General features: G+C 48.1%; 1 long non-coding RNA gene across 1 annotated transcript in view; it reads left to right on the forward strand.

Annotated features, from left to right (window-relative positions):
- Positions 1-10,280: 10,280 nt before the first annotated feature.
- LOC115271697 overlaps positions 10,281-12,974 on the forward strand; it is a 32,018-nt gene continuing 29,324 nt past the window's right edge. The window contains exon 1 of the long non-coding RNA XR_003900070.1: positions 10,281-10,298. This is a non-coding gene — a long non-coding RNA (uncharacterized LOC115271697). The remainder of the gene's footprint in view (positions 10,299-12,974) is intronic.

Below are 12,974 nucleotides of genomic sequence, written 5' to 3' on the forward strand. Positions count from 1 at the left end.
AGATAACTTGGTTATTTTTTTAATAGGTTGTTGAAAAGATGGCCCAAGATGCCATTTAAATAAAGATGTTACAGTATGTAATGGGTCACAGAAACCAAGAATACAATATCCAAGTAATTTAATAACAGTTAGGAATAAGATTTCCATTAGACATGCCTGGAATTGGAGCGTACTATGTTAGTGCCTCTATCAAGAAGACCTCTAAATTCCCAATTTAAAACGGATACATTTCAAGCTCGTGAATTAGACTGGGTATCTGAGTCAGAGAATAAATTGGGCCAGAGACTTAGCCATTGTGCTGCTGTGCAAACCTGATTGCTCCTGGGAGGTTATTAAAAATTCTGGGCTAATGTTCTGGAAAGAATGAATTTGCTATTATAGCAATCTTCCTGCATCATGGTAGCTCTGCAATTGAAGCGCTATCTCTAAATTTAGCATATGCTTTAGGAAGGAGATTAATTGAATTAAGAAGTATTTATTAGAGGAGAAATAAATAGCTTTTGCCAATTAATGAGATCAATCAGCCCAACCATTAAAGAGGATTAGGGGGCTCTGCCAGAGGTGGTGGGTTTTAAGATCTGGACCCTGATAGGCAATATTCCAGGGGGTGTGGAATCCATTCACACGCCATATACATTTAGAAGCACAGAGTAAATGAAGTGTAAAAGAGAGTAATTGAGCCATTGTAAAATCAGATTTAAAAAATGTATCCCCGTTCCCTTCTCCTTCGTCATCCCCCTTTTCCAAACATCTCACTTATGTAATCCTCTATATCGATTATCAAAGTAGAGTACGCATATAGTGATAAGTAGATGCTTGTTACTATCAGCTGATGCTATGTGTCACAACGTGGACAAGAGGAATGCACGGAGAGTCATTCTCCAATTTTCCGTTTCAAAAGGAAAACATATGCCATTTGGACCAGCTGAAAATGTATCCAATTTTCACTTTAATTTTATGGAGATTTCAACCAAACAAAGAGGAGTTCCCTTTACCTCCAATATCCTTATAACTTCTTCCCAGATGTGTTATTTTGAAATGTATTACAATCGAGGAATAATTGATGTGTACTTAAACACATACATAGGATACATTGGATGTGAGTTTCTAGCTACTATGTTCTCTGTAAGGCAAAATAAGTTTTCCCAAAGATACTTTTAATTACCTGGTGCAAATATACCTCCATCAGCGAGCTGGTGGCGACCAGAAGGAAGATAATCCCGACTCCTGAAACAGAACTGTTGTGACTGGAAGGGACTCCGGTCACCACCGGGCACATCGCTTGGTCTGGATGGCCTGGGTGCTTGTGTCTTCACCAGAAGCATGAGCAGTGTCTCTGTGGGCTCCGCCCACCCACTGGGAGCACTGGAGTCCTGTCCCACAAGCAACCTTCCTTCCTGAAGGAGGGACCCAGGCCAGGAGAAGTGATCAGCAACTTCTACTCACCAACTACATCTAGACATTGTGTGGACAGTTTTTGTGCATCGCTGAATCCCCACAGCACCCCTAGGAGGCAGACATTATTATGTTCATTTCTCAGGTGAGGAAGACTGAGGCTTAGAGCTGCTGGTCAGTTGTGAAGTTGAGACTTCAGACTTCACAAGCATCTGGTATAAACTCACTTTTCCTTTAAAAAAATTTTTTTTAATGTTTATTTATAGTGCAAGCAGGAGAGAGGCAGAAAGAGAGGGAGACACAGAATCTGAAGCAGGCTGCAGGCTCCAAGCTCTGAGCTGTCAGCATGGAGCCCGATGTGGGGCTTGAACCCACGAACCGTGAGATCATGACCTGAGCCAAAGTTGGGCGCTTAATTGACTGAGCCACCCAGGTGCCTCTAAACTTATTTTTCCTTTTCCTATTACCTACAGTTCTCTTGTCCCCACAGGCAATTGAAGACAGGCTCCCACTGAAGCAGACACCCCCACTCCTGCTTCCTCCTATTTCTGTACCTGACACTTGATGCTTCTCTACCTGGGATAAGGCCCCATGGTTAAGAGCATGGTGTCCATGGTGAGACTGCCTGGATTCCAACCACTGAAATCCAATCTTTCCTTCTCACTTGCTGTGTGTCCCTGGACAAATTACTTAACCTTTCTGTGTCTCAGTTTACTCATCTGTAAAATGGGGATGATAAAAGTGCCTCTCCACAGGAGTGCTTAGAGGATTAAATGAACTAGAATTTGGAAAGCATTTGAAAGCGTGCCCAGTACACAGTCTGCTCTAAGTCACTGTGGTGTGATGATCACACAGGCGTGTAAAGGGATTACAAGGGTACCTGGCACATGGCAGGCACTTAATTAAACATGTTATCCTATGAGGACATAATGTGTTCATTTCTGCACAGCTGTTGTTGCGTTTTCTCCATCTTCAGAGACAAGTGCTTGAACTTCGCTCTGCAGGAGCTGAAAAGCAAAGTTGCAGAAAGTCTACGTTGTGGCATCACGGTCCTTCCCGGAGGTTGCTATTTGGATTGGCACCCTCCCCTCCGTTCGGACCGCTTCCCCCATCTTTGTTTCCTCAAGTTAACTTTGATCAGTATCACATTACCAGGTTTTAAGAACAGGGTCCTGAAGCTTTCTTCTTCTATATAGACACAGGGGCACAAGAAATGTTTACTGCACACCAGTGTCCATGCAGCCTTTGGGAAGATTCGGTCCTCATTCCAAAATGGCTGTTAATTCCTGCTCTTAAGACCCAGAAGGCTGACCCCCAGACTATTCTGTGTGTGTGTGTGTGTCGCAGGAGAGGCCCAACGGTTGGGTTCGAAGGGCTCCATTCCTCAACGTCCAGCAGGTTGTGTGGCCAGAGAGATACTGGCAATTTGTCTCCGAGTCTGGGAGTTAGCTGCTCAGCAGAGAGGTGGGTCTAACCCCCTTCAGTTCTTACACAAGGGGGAAGGGCTCATTTGTTGAACACAGTGAAATGGCAGAAGTCTATCGATATAGCAGAGGACTTCATCTAACCCTAATTATTTTTGCTTCACCCTTTTCAAAATTTGGAAATCCCGGACCCTCTCTATATAGTAAGTAGCACAGACAGTGATGTTCGGGCAGAGTCCTATCAAGAATCTGGTGTTCCTCGTCTCCCCACTTTTGTTAAGTAAAATAATAGAGAAAAGCTTACCGGCCTTTAAAGTGCTCATGAAGTATTGCCACTCGTCATTGCGTGCGGGGCAAATTCTGGCTGTGGTTCCCTCAATTCAGCCGGCTGGAGAGGGCAATCTCTGGAGGAGGGCTCTTTTGGTTATAGATGTGAAAATAGCTCACTAATTTGCGGAGCGTCTCACATTAGCCTTTGGTCCCACTTTGCCCCAGAGTTGGGGAAGACGGCAGTGAGGTGCGGTGGCAGGGATGTCGCCCTTTGTCAGGGTCTGGAATGATCATAGCCGCCTCACTCGCATCAGAGTACCCCCAGCCCTGTCCGCCACCTAATCACAATGCTCCTGGGGTACAGCGTTCAACCTCAACCCTCAACCCAAGGGCACGAGTCTCCCCTCTCTCCCCCATGGTATATGATCCATCTGAAGAAGCACAGACTCCTGTGTATACAGTGTGAGGGGAACCAAATGTTCCCCCATTGTGAACGCAGTTCACCCTCCCGCATTGACTGAGTCCAATGGGCCAATACCCCTCCCCCACCTCCACCCCCAGCTGCAGACCTTTGAGGTTTTACTGTTGAACATTTCACACCCACAAGCTACACTGGAGCAGCATAGTCCGGGCCCAACTAAATGGTAAAAATAAGGAGATTTTGAATAACACAAAGCCCTGTCACGGGATGCATAATTCAGAACATGGCCGAGCATTTCTGTTGATCAAGAGAACTTCTTTAGAAGGAGTGCTTCTAAAATAATATGGGATTATTATGTGCAAAGGCCGGGCACAGACGCACTACACTCACTCGCTCAGAGAAGCGGAGTCCAAGCTGCCCCACCGCTCCTGAAGTTTTAGAGACAGCAGAGACAGCACAATGGAAATGCTTCCCTTACTTAACTCAGAGTTCGTTTTTAGCCCATGCACAGGCGGCCCGCCTCGTTCTACATTTATTACTCCGTAATGCACTTGGCAGCTCACACGAGATGCCCAGAGCTGTCCATAGCAGGGAGCCACACCGTTTGAACCAGATCTCCCTCATCCCCTTGACAGCCCCATTAAGTCTGGGAGTAAATTATTAATTGTGCTGACTAAAATCTAAGCCCCAAATGATGCAAATAAAATTAACCAACATGTGCCGGAAAAATCAGAACTATTCAAGGCAGCAGAGAACAGTTTGCTTCCCCAAAAAGTGTGTCTTCAAAGTTATCGTTAGGTATTGTGACGTGGCATTTGGTGACCACAGGGAAAACCGGTTTAAGAATGGAGCCTAGGGAATTTGTATAAATTTCTCTGTGGCAAAGAGTATAAGTAGACAGTGATATTCAGGCCAAGTCTTGTAAAGAGTGTGATTTTCCTGGTCACCCTACTCCTGTTAAATAACAGAGAAAAGCTTGGGCCCAAAGTGCTTGGATTTAGGCAAATAAAACTTGCACCTTAGCCCATTTACAGAGGAGTTTGGTCTTAGAAACCGAACTCTTTTTCCAAGGATGAATGGCAGAATCTTCTAGAAGCCCCAAGGTCCTCCCTGAGTCCTGCAGTCAGTGGTGAGGGGACCGTGCCAGTTCTGCACCTGCAGCAGGTGACCACGGTCAATCCTGGGAGAATTCAGGGTGTGGTGGGAAGCCCCTGGTGCTGCTCAGTGACAATCTTTGTTTGCAGCTTTCTAGGTAGGTTCGTAGCCTGGTACAGATGTCTAGGAGGCTTTGTGCCATGAACACACAGATTGAAAATGGTGAGTTTGAAGGTCGTTTTGTGATTGAGAGCCTGAAAACTTTCTTCTTGAGAAAATACTCACCAACTGTTATTTGGTTCTGTATGTTGGGCCCATGCTGGGCCAGTGGGGCTGTCCCAGACTTTCCTGGAGAACAGGGTCATTCGGTGTCTTAAGTGCCACAAAGGGTGAGGCCAGGGCTCCCGTGTTCTCTTCAGAGAGGGAGGGGGCAGGCAGAGAGCACTCCACACCCAAGCCTTCCGCACCTGTCCTTCCTCCTGCTCAATGGCCTGGCCTGCCCTTCACATCTGCAAACTAGTTAAGCGTTTCCTAAGTAAGGCATTGAGTGTTGTTCATGCCAACTCACATTTGGGTTTATGCAACTGGTGACTGAAGGACCCCTGAGAAATACCATAAAAGAAGAAAAAATAACCACAGAAAACACACAAGAACAAAATGGATATGTAAATCTAAGGCTGAATTCTTGGAAAATCTAATAATATGACAAATCCTGGAAGTAAATACAGAAGTAAAATATGTATCAGCAAATTTGCATAATTCCCAAATTTTGAGCCTCTTTAAGAAATCAGGAAGGGAGGGAATAACATATGGTGTATAAGCACAGAAAGCTTCTACACACAAGCATGTGACATAAATAAAACCGAGAGGAGAGTGAATTAGAAAAAAATTGTTCAATAAGTAAATATGACAAGATTTAATTGGATACTCATAAAAATTGGTAAGAAAAATATTACAGCTCTAGTCAAAAGTTGGGAAAAATGAATGAACAGGCAATTCACACAGGCTGATTATACATTTCCAATTTGAAAGTTGAAAAAAAACTAAGTATGAATTAATCTCGCATTGTTACAAAATCACAGAAGAGGATCAGTAAAACTATGCCGATGTCCGAATAGTCTTGTTTTTTTGATGACAGATTACATTGACACGACTCTTTCAGAGAAGAATTAAAAATTCCCATTAGTCTAATAAGAAAATTAATATGCCTTGTCCAGGAAGTCCTATTTCTGGAAGTAGATCATAAGGTAGAAGAATTTAAGAGCCATAGTAGGAGAATCTGGTCACCAAGAATGGAAATCCAGTTTCAATAAACCTAGACAAATAAAGGACTCTATTTTTCCAAGTAATTGCAAGAGCCAGGGAAGGAAGGGCTTTCGAGCAAGATCCTTCTACTACTATGTCACAAATTGCCATAAATCTGAGTTGTAAACCAATTCCCACTTTTTAGGTCACAGTTAGAAATCTGGTCAAGGTCTGACTGGGTTCACTGCTCAAGTCTGCTGAGGTGGAAATCAAGGTGTCGGCAGGCTGAGCTCCTTTCTGGAGGCTCCAGGGGTGAATGTACTCCCCAGCCCATTCAGGTTATTGACAAGTTCATTGTTTGTGGTTGCAAGACTGAGATCCCGCTTCCCCCTTGCCTGTCAGCAGGAGACAGCTGTCGGCTCCTACTGGCCTCTCTTGTTCCTTGCCACGTGGCCCTTCCATTTTCAAAGCTAGCAATGGAGAATCTCCCTAACGCCAGACCTCTTTCATGCTTTGTCTCTCACTACCTGCCAGATTAAAAGGGCTCATGTCCAACTAGATATGACGTCTCTCTTGATTAACTCAAGGTCAACGGATGATCTACCTTAACAGTGTCTGCAAAATCCATTTTTGTCACCTAACTTAATGTAATTATGGGAATGGATATCTTATCAGATTTACAGATTCAGCCAACACTCAAGGGGAGGAAAGTATATATGGATGAGGGTCACTGGAGGTCATCCCAGGATCCCGTCCACCACACTCTCCACTCTGCATTGACTGTTTAGCCACGGAGTGAGCATAACGTAGACTCCAAGCTCACATGTTCCTTGGTGTGCGACCACGCTCCAGAGAGAATCTTTCCTTCCCAGAGAGGGCGCATGAGTCACAGGGTCCATAGAAGCACCCAGGTAAGGATTTTGAGATGGTCTCCTTCGTCATGAGGTCAAGAAGAGATAAAATTAGCAGCCTACCTCATGACTTAGTAAAAATGTAAGTTGAACACCACTGAGATAAAATTTAATACTTATTTCACCACTAAAATTAAACTTATCTAAACAATATAGGAAATGTACTAGTTCCAGTAAAAAACCAAAAGCAGGTGCAGAAAGAGCTGGATCCAGGAGATCAGCAAGGAAATCGGGGACTCTCCGTTTGCGTGGTCTCCCTCCTACAGGGTCAGCCTCATCCTGGGGCTCCAGGAGGTGGCCCTCCCTTGGAGAAAGAAGCTCTACCCTCATGTTCAGACCTCATGTTCGCAGTCGGACCATTTGGAGGAAGGGAGAATGTTTGCCCTTGACGCTCTTACATAAGACAATGTTTCTCTTTCCAAAGGCCCTGGGAAATATCCCTGGGTCTGGTTGTCTCACGTCCCTGTCCTGGAACAAATTGCTGTGGATGGATGGTGTCCTACACACCTGGAGTCCGCTGTTAAGGCCCTAGGCCTCCAGCTGAGCTCACATTCAACTCAGGAGAAGTCGCTGGAAGAAACTGCAGCCACATATGGGACATGCCCAGCAGGGAGCCAGCAGGGAGCCAGCAGGGACAGGACAGGAGGGCACCACCGAGGGGGCTTCGAGCCCAGCAGAGCCCCAGGACGTGTCACCGAGGGTTCTGGGAGTGACTGCCACTTCCCCGGGAAGCCTGTGCGCTCCTTCCGCATCTCAGACCAGGAAATGAAGGCTGATCGCTATCTTGCCCTGAGCGGTAGAATTTCTGGCAGCTGCCTGTTTGCAGCTCCCATTCCCCCCCTCGCACGTGTGAGTCGCTGTCTGCTGTCCTCAGCCGCACCGGCCTCACAGAGCCGCCCTCATAACTGTCTTTCCAGTAGGTAGGAATCTCACTTCCTTATTTCCAGGCATAAATAATCGCAGATGCAAAAGGTGCAGCCTTATTTTAGAACTGAGGGTTGAGAATGCAGCTCCTGAATACTCAACAGCAGGTTTTTATTTTTGAGTGGGAGGTGGCCTGACCCACCGTGCTGGCCCCTGGGGCCCCTCGGCCTCTGTGGAACATAAGCTACAAGAGAGAACCAGCAGTGTGTTCTGGCTTCCCTGAACCCAAGTTACTGCTTTTCCTTAAACCCCGCTCCTTGAGAACTGTAGTCTGAATTACCAGAGGGCGTGGAGGACTCCAGGAGCCAGGCTTCATCCATAACCTTGAGTCGTTGGTTCCAGGGCTGCCTGGCCCATGTCTGTGGGGTGGAGCGAGATACACAAGGTGCAGGGCCCCACACAAACAGAAAACACGGGCACCTGTCCAAAAAGCAGGAAATGCATTTTCTCATTCTTTCATCGTCTCTCTCTTAACATGTCCTGATGTTTCTTTATTTGCTATTTAATGTCATCTCCCTCGTGTGAGGGGGATTATTAGGGGGCAGTCACAGACCCTCACAGCATCCACGGCCCAATGACTCAATCTGCCTGGCTCTGTCCATGTCCCCACGTCTCCATCCCCTGACTGGGGTCCCAGCTCAGGGCAGAGGGTGGCAGTGGCAGGGCAGAGGGTGGAGGCATCGGGGAAGATGGCCATGAGCCCATTCCACAGAAGGGGCAGCAGCTGAAGGGGGTCTGCGTGTGAGCTGAGGCTCCTTCTGCACATGCTCTGCTGTGTCCAGGACTTCACGTGCAAGACACCAATCCGAGACCAAAGTACTGACAACTTTGAGATTGGTCCCGGCAACCATGGAGCATTAACTGCAGGCCTTAGGCGCCAGGGGCCCAAGTGATGGCTGTTCGCAGGCTTGTGAAGCCTGGTTCTTGCTCTGGAGTCTAGCAGGTGGGGAGGGAAATGGAAAACAAAAAAGTGAATTGGATTTCTCAACTGGCTTCATGCATCTGCCCTTTCAGAGTTACGTGACCCTTGAAAGAGCAGTGTGATCTTCGGAGCCTCAGTTTCCTCTGTGATGCAGCTGCCAGAGGGAGAAACTGAGGCCTGGCAAAGGCAGCGATGGCCCTAGGAGGGGTTCCTGCCTCATTAGCAACTGCCAGGATCCTGAGCTGAGGCTGCTGCAGGTCCCCTGGGCGGGAAGGCCAGGCGCCCTTGGCAAGTGACCTTGGGCTGGTCTTCAAAAGGTAGCTGTGGGGGTCCGGCCCTGCTCCCAGCCAGCTGCTCTGATTTGAAATATCCCAGCTATGACTGTCACCAGATGGCTGAGGCCCACTGGGGACCCCAGTGCCTCCTGAGGGCTGGCCCCTTGGCTGGGCTCCAGAGAGATAGGGGACTCACAAGGCTCTGTTCCCCCCAGAGCACAGAGCCACAAGCCACAGCAGTGCCGCCCTGGACCATGGAAGCCAGAGAGGAAATGCAGAAGGTAGCTGGAGGCAGCATCAGGGCTGGGGCGGGATTTGCATTTCAGGCCTTGCGCCAGTCTGAAAAGGGCGAGGAGGGGATAGGCAGAAAAGACAGAGAGAGCAGAAAAGGGACTCTGGGCAGAAGGAGAGGGTGCAGCAGAAGTTGGGGGCAGAAGGTTCTCTCAGCTACGGCTCAAAACCAGGACAGCCTCTTGCTTCCTCATTCCAGGGTCCAGAGACATCTACACCTCCAAGTGCCCAGGGCCAGCTAAGAGCATGTCTCTGTTTGCCTTGGAGCCCCTCACCTTGTGATTGGGGGTGGCTGGGGGGGGACATCCACAAGAAACAGGTCCTCCTTTTCTGCACAGCAAATAGGGTAGGACTCAGAGCACGGCGTTGAGGCGTGTGCACCCACTTGGGTGCTTGGGAGGGAACCCAGGACCCCTGCTCGGTTGGGAAGAGGGAAGACTCAGGACCACCCCGTGTATGGTGCAAAGGGTGCTCTTTCCTAGTCCCAGCCGACCAACGTGGAAGAAAGCGACCAACGACAAACCGAACTTTGTGCGTGTGTCAAAGAACACATAAAACAGGGGATCTCAGAACCCACAGGAGCCTGCGGTTTCTGAAATTTGGGTGGGTGGCTTCCTGCTGCTGCAAGGCATGCCGGGAGGAGCTGGGAGGGCCCTGGGGGGCCGCCTTGCCCCAGGTTCCCTGCATGGTTTTGCTTAGCCCTCCTGGCCCTGCTGTTTCCTAGGGTGGAGGGGACCGCCCTTCCCAGGAAAGCAAGAGTGGACCTAGCAATTCCATCAACGAAGCTCCAACGTGCCAGTGAGGCAGAAACCCATCTCAGACAAGGGCTGCGGAAGAAAAAAAAGGACTCACTTTATGTTGTACATCTAGACAGTGATTTTGATGTTATGTAAATGCAGCCAGCGATTCCTAATCTATCCTGAAATGTACATGTCAGGGCTCTGGTGTAGCAAGGTGGCCCCCAATAGAAACAAGCTGTGTTTTTATACAGGGAAGGCTGGTGATTACCTGCTTCTGAATTTTTTTTCCTTTTTATTACCAATTTGAAACAGGACAAGCTGAGGCAGTGAAAATAGAGGCATGACTGCAGGAGCCTGTGGGGAAGCGACTCTGACAGCCCCCCAGGTGAGGAGGAGGTAGACAGAGGGTCTCCCGGCAGCTAGAGAGGACGGAGGGGGGGGGGGACGAATACTCTGGAATGCGAGATTCAAAGTGACGTGCACTTGTCCACACTGATGTGCCAGGGAAATCAGGAGGAGGGGTGCACGTATCCATGTCTCTCGTGTTCATCCCTGGAAAAGACCGGGTTCTTGGGAGGAAGGGAACTTCATACCATTGCACCAGGAGCAGAGGATGATGAAAAATTCACAAGTGTCCATCTGTGCAGATCACAAGGGGGTTGCAACATGAGGAGCCAGTAGGGTCTACCGGAGAGGGGACAGTACGAGGGCCAGGAAGGCAGCAAAGCCCCCAGCTCCCACCCCCGTGCAGAGCTGGTAATCACAGCTCGTGTCTCTCCTTTAGGGGCATAGATAAAACACCTGTCTGCTTGGTGTGACCCATCAGCTTCTGAGACAGCATTTTCTAGGGTGACCAGAAGTACCAGTTCTTCAAGGTTATCCCATCTTATCCCAATATTAGATCTCCAGAAGCAGACAAGCCAGGGACCTACTCTCTGTCCCCCAAGGACCCCCTGGAGTCTCTAAGACTCTGATTTGTTGGGATGACTTCTTCTCCCACAAGGATTGTGGAAAGAGTCAGCCACTCGGGGTAGTTGTCTTGCAGGCAGATTTTTAATCAGCTTTGTTCTTGATAACTTTGCTCCTCAAACAAATATCCCCATTTGAAGTTCATGCAGAGCCAAGGAAGTTTATTTTGCCAGATAAAGAGTAATATTTACAATGAATCCTGCAGTTTCCCCTGTCCTTCGCTTTCTGTGACCAGACTGGAAAGCTTGCAGTGAAAGGTGTTCATCAATTTCCGGGCTCCTGGGTATTGCATCTTTTCACTGGGGATTCTCGCCAGAGGTTTTTCCCTCCAAAAGCTTCACTGTCGTCAACCTTTTCCATTCGGGGCTCATTGATTTCGTTCCTTCTCTGTTTTGTTTGTTTGTTAAATTTTGAGCCAAGTTTAGAACATTTTGACATTAGGAGAGCTGTCTCTGTGTAACTCAACCAGAAAGCCTGTGACGTGTGTGCCGATGGGACAGGACCAACACCGCAGCCATTGGGCATTTTTGCCAAGTACACACATATGACACCTGGTGGGTCAAGATCGGGGTGGTCACCCATCCCAAGGCACACTGCTTGGCAAGTCAGTCCTGAGGTGTCGCCAGGATCCTGGCTTTGGAAATTCCACAATGGGAGGAAAGAAAATAGTTCTGCCTTTAAATGAAAGAGGCCTCAAGCCACAGATGAGTCACCGGCTACCTCCATCTCCTAACCTTGATTTCTCATAGCACCTAAAATGTCCCTTGTCCCCCAGACTGAGGCACCCACCTCTCCTCTTTGTTGCCCCCTGGTCCTGGAATCTCCTCTTTACCCTTAAATATAAAGGTGGCACAAAGTCTCACTCACTCACGTTTTCCTCCCCATGTTCCCGTCCTGCTTCTCTGATGCCCGTCCTTTCCCCAGTTCTTGTGAACCAGACTCCCTTCCCGCTGCCCTCCTGGCCCTACTAGTCCCAGGACCTCCCTCCCGTTCTGCCTCCACTCCGCGCTCTCCTGAGAGGCCCTCACAGGGCACTGCCTGTCACCCACACAGAGATCAGATCTTTCAGAAAGGCCTCCCCTGTCCGGCTGCTGACACTTGTCACCAGGCCCCTCCACCTGGCCCTGTTATCCATTTATTCTTTATGGTGCTCACCACCTTCTGAAGTGATTTCTTTCTTTCCTGCTGTCTATCTTCCCCATTGGAATTCAGGTGCCATTAGAAAAAATGTCATGTCTTTCTTGTTCTTTCACTGTATGTCTAGCACCTAGGGGAACATATGAAGAGATTCTTAAGAGAATACTTAAGAGAATAAGTGAATGAAAGAATGAATGAATGGAGAGAATGAGTACCAAAGAAAATAAATCCTTAAGAGAATGAATGAATGACCCACTTCAGCAAGACTCATAGCAGTGTTCTTCTGGGCTCTTCCACTACTCTCCATTCCTGACCTCTGGTTCTCCCCTTATTTCCTTTAATTGAAAAGCCTGATGAACATTGCTAGAATACTGATTCTCTTTGAACACCCCTTAAGATTCCCTATTCTCAGCACAGAACAAGGTCCAAACCGCAGACCTTGTTCTGAAGGACCTCTTCCTCCCGCATTGCTCTGAGTCTAGCACGGTCCCCTTGGAAGCGACCTCCCCTCCAGGTCAGCGTTTCTGCTTCCTGGTCCTGGGTCTTTCTCATACCATTCCCTCTTTACTGGTTCCCTCTTCCTATTTTCCAGTGATAGGAATTCCCACCTAGAGTAAGAAAATACTCCTTGAAGAATCAGGAACATCTGGATTAAAATCCTGCTTCCACTATTTACGGTGCGTGGCCTTGGTTTTATTTTCTTTTTATTCCTTTGTAAGTGGAATGCTATTCAAAGACAGGGGTCAAGGGCATGACAACGAGTTGGTGTCCTTCCCTCCATCTTCTGGTCTCTACAGCCTTTCCTTGGAGGATGGGTTAGTCTTCCCATCCCCCAAAGGGGAACCCAGCCCTCTGCTCTCATTCCTGTGGTGAATTTTCGTCAATATCTGCTATCTGCACACACTGTATGGTACCTGATCTTCCCTGACACTGTTCCCTAAACCTCTGTATTGCC

Source organism: Suricata suricatta, chromosome 2, assembly GCF_006229205.1.
Source record: "Suricata suricatta isolate VVHF042 chromosome 2, meerkat_22Aug2017_6uvM2_HiC, whole genome shotgun sequence".
Lineage (NCBI taxonomy): Eukaryota > Metazoa > Chordata > Mammalia > Carnivora > Herpestidae > Suricata > Suricata suricatta.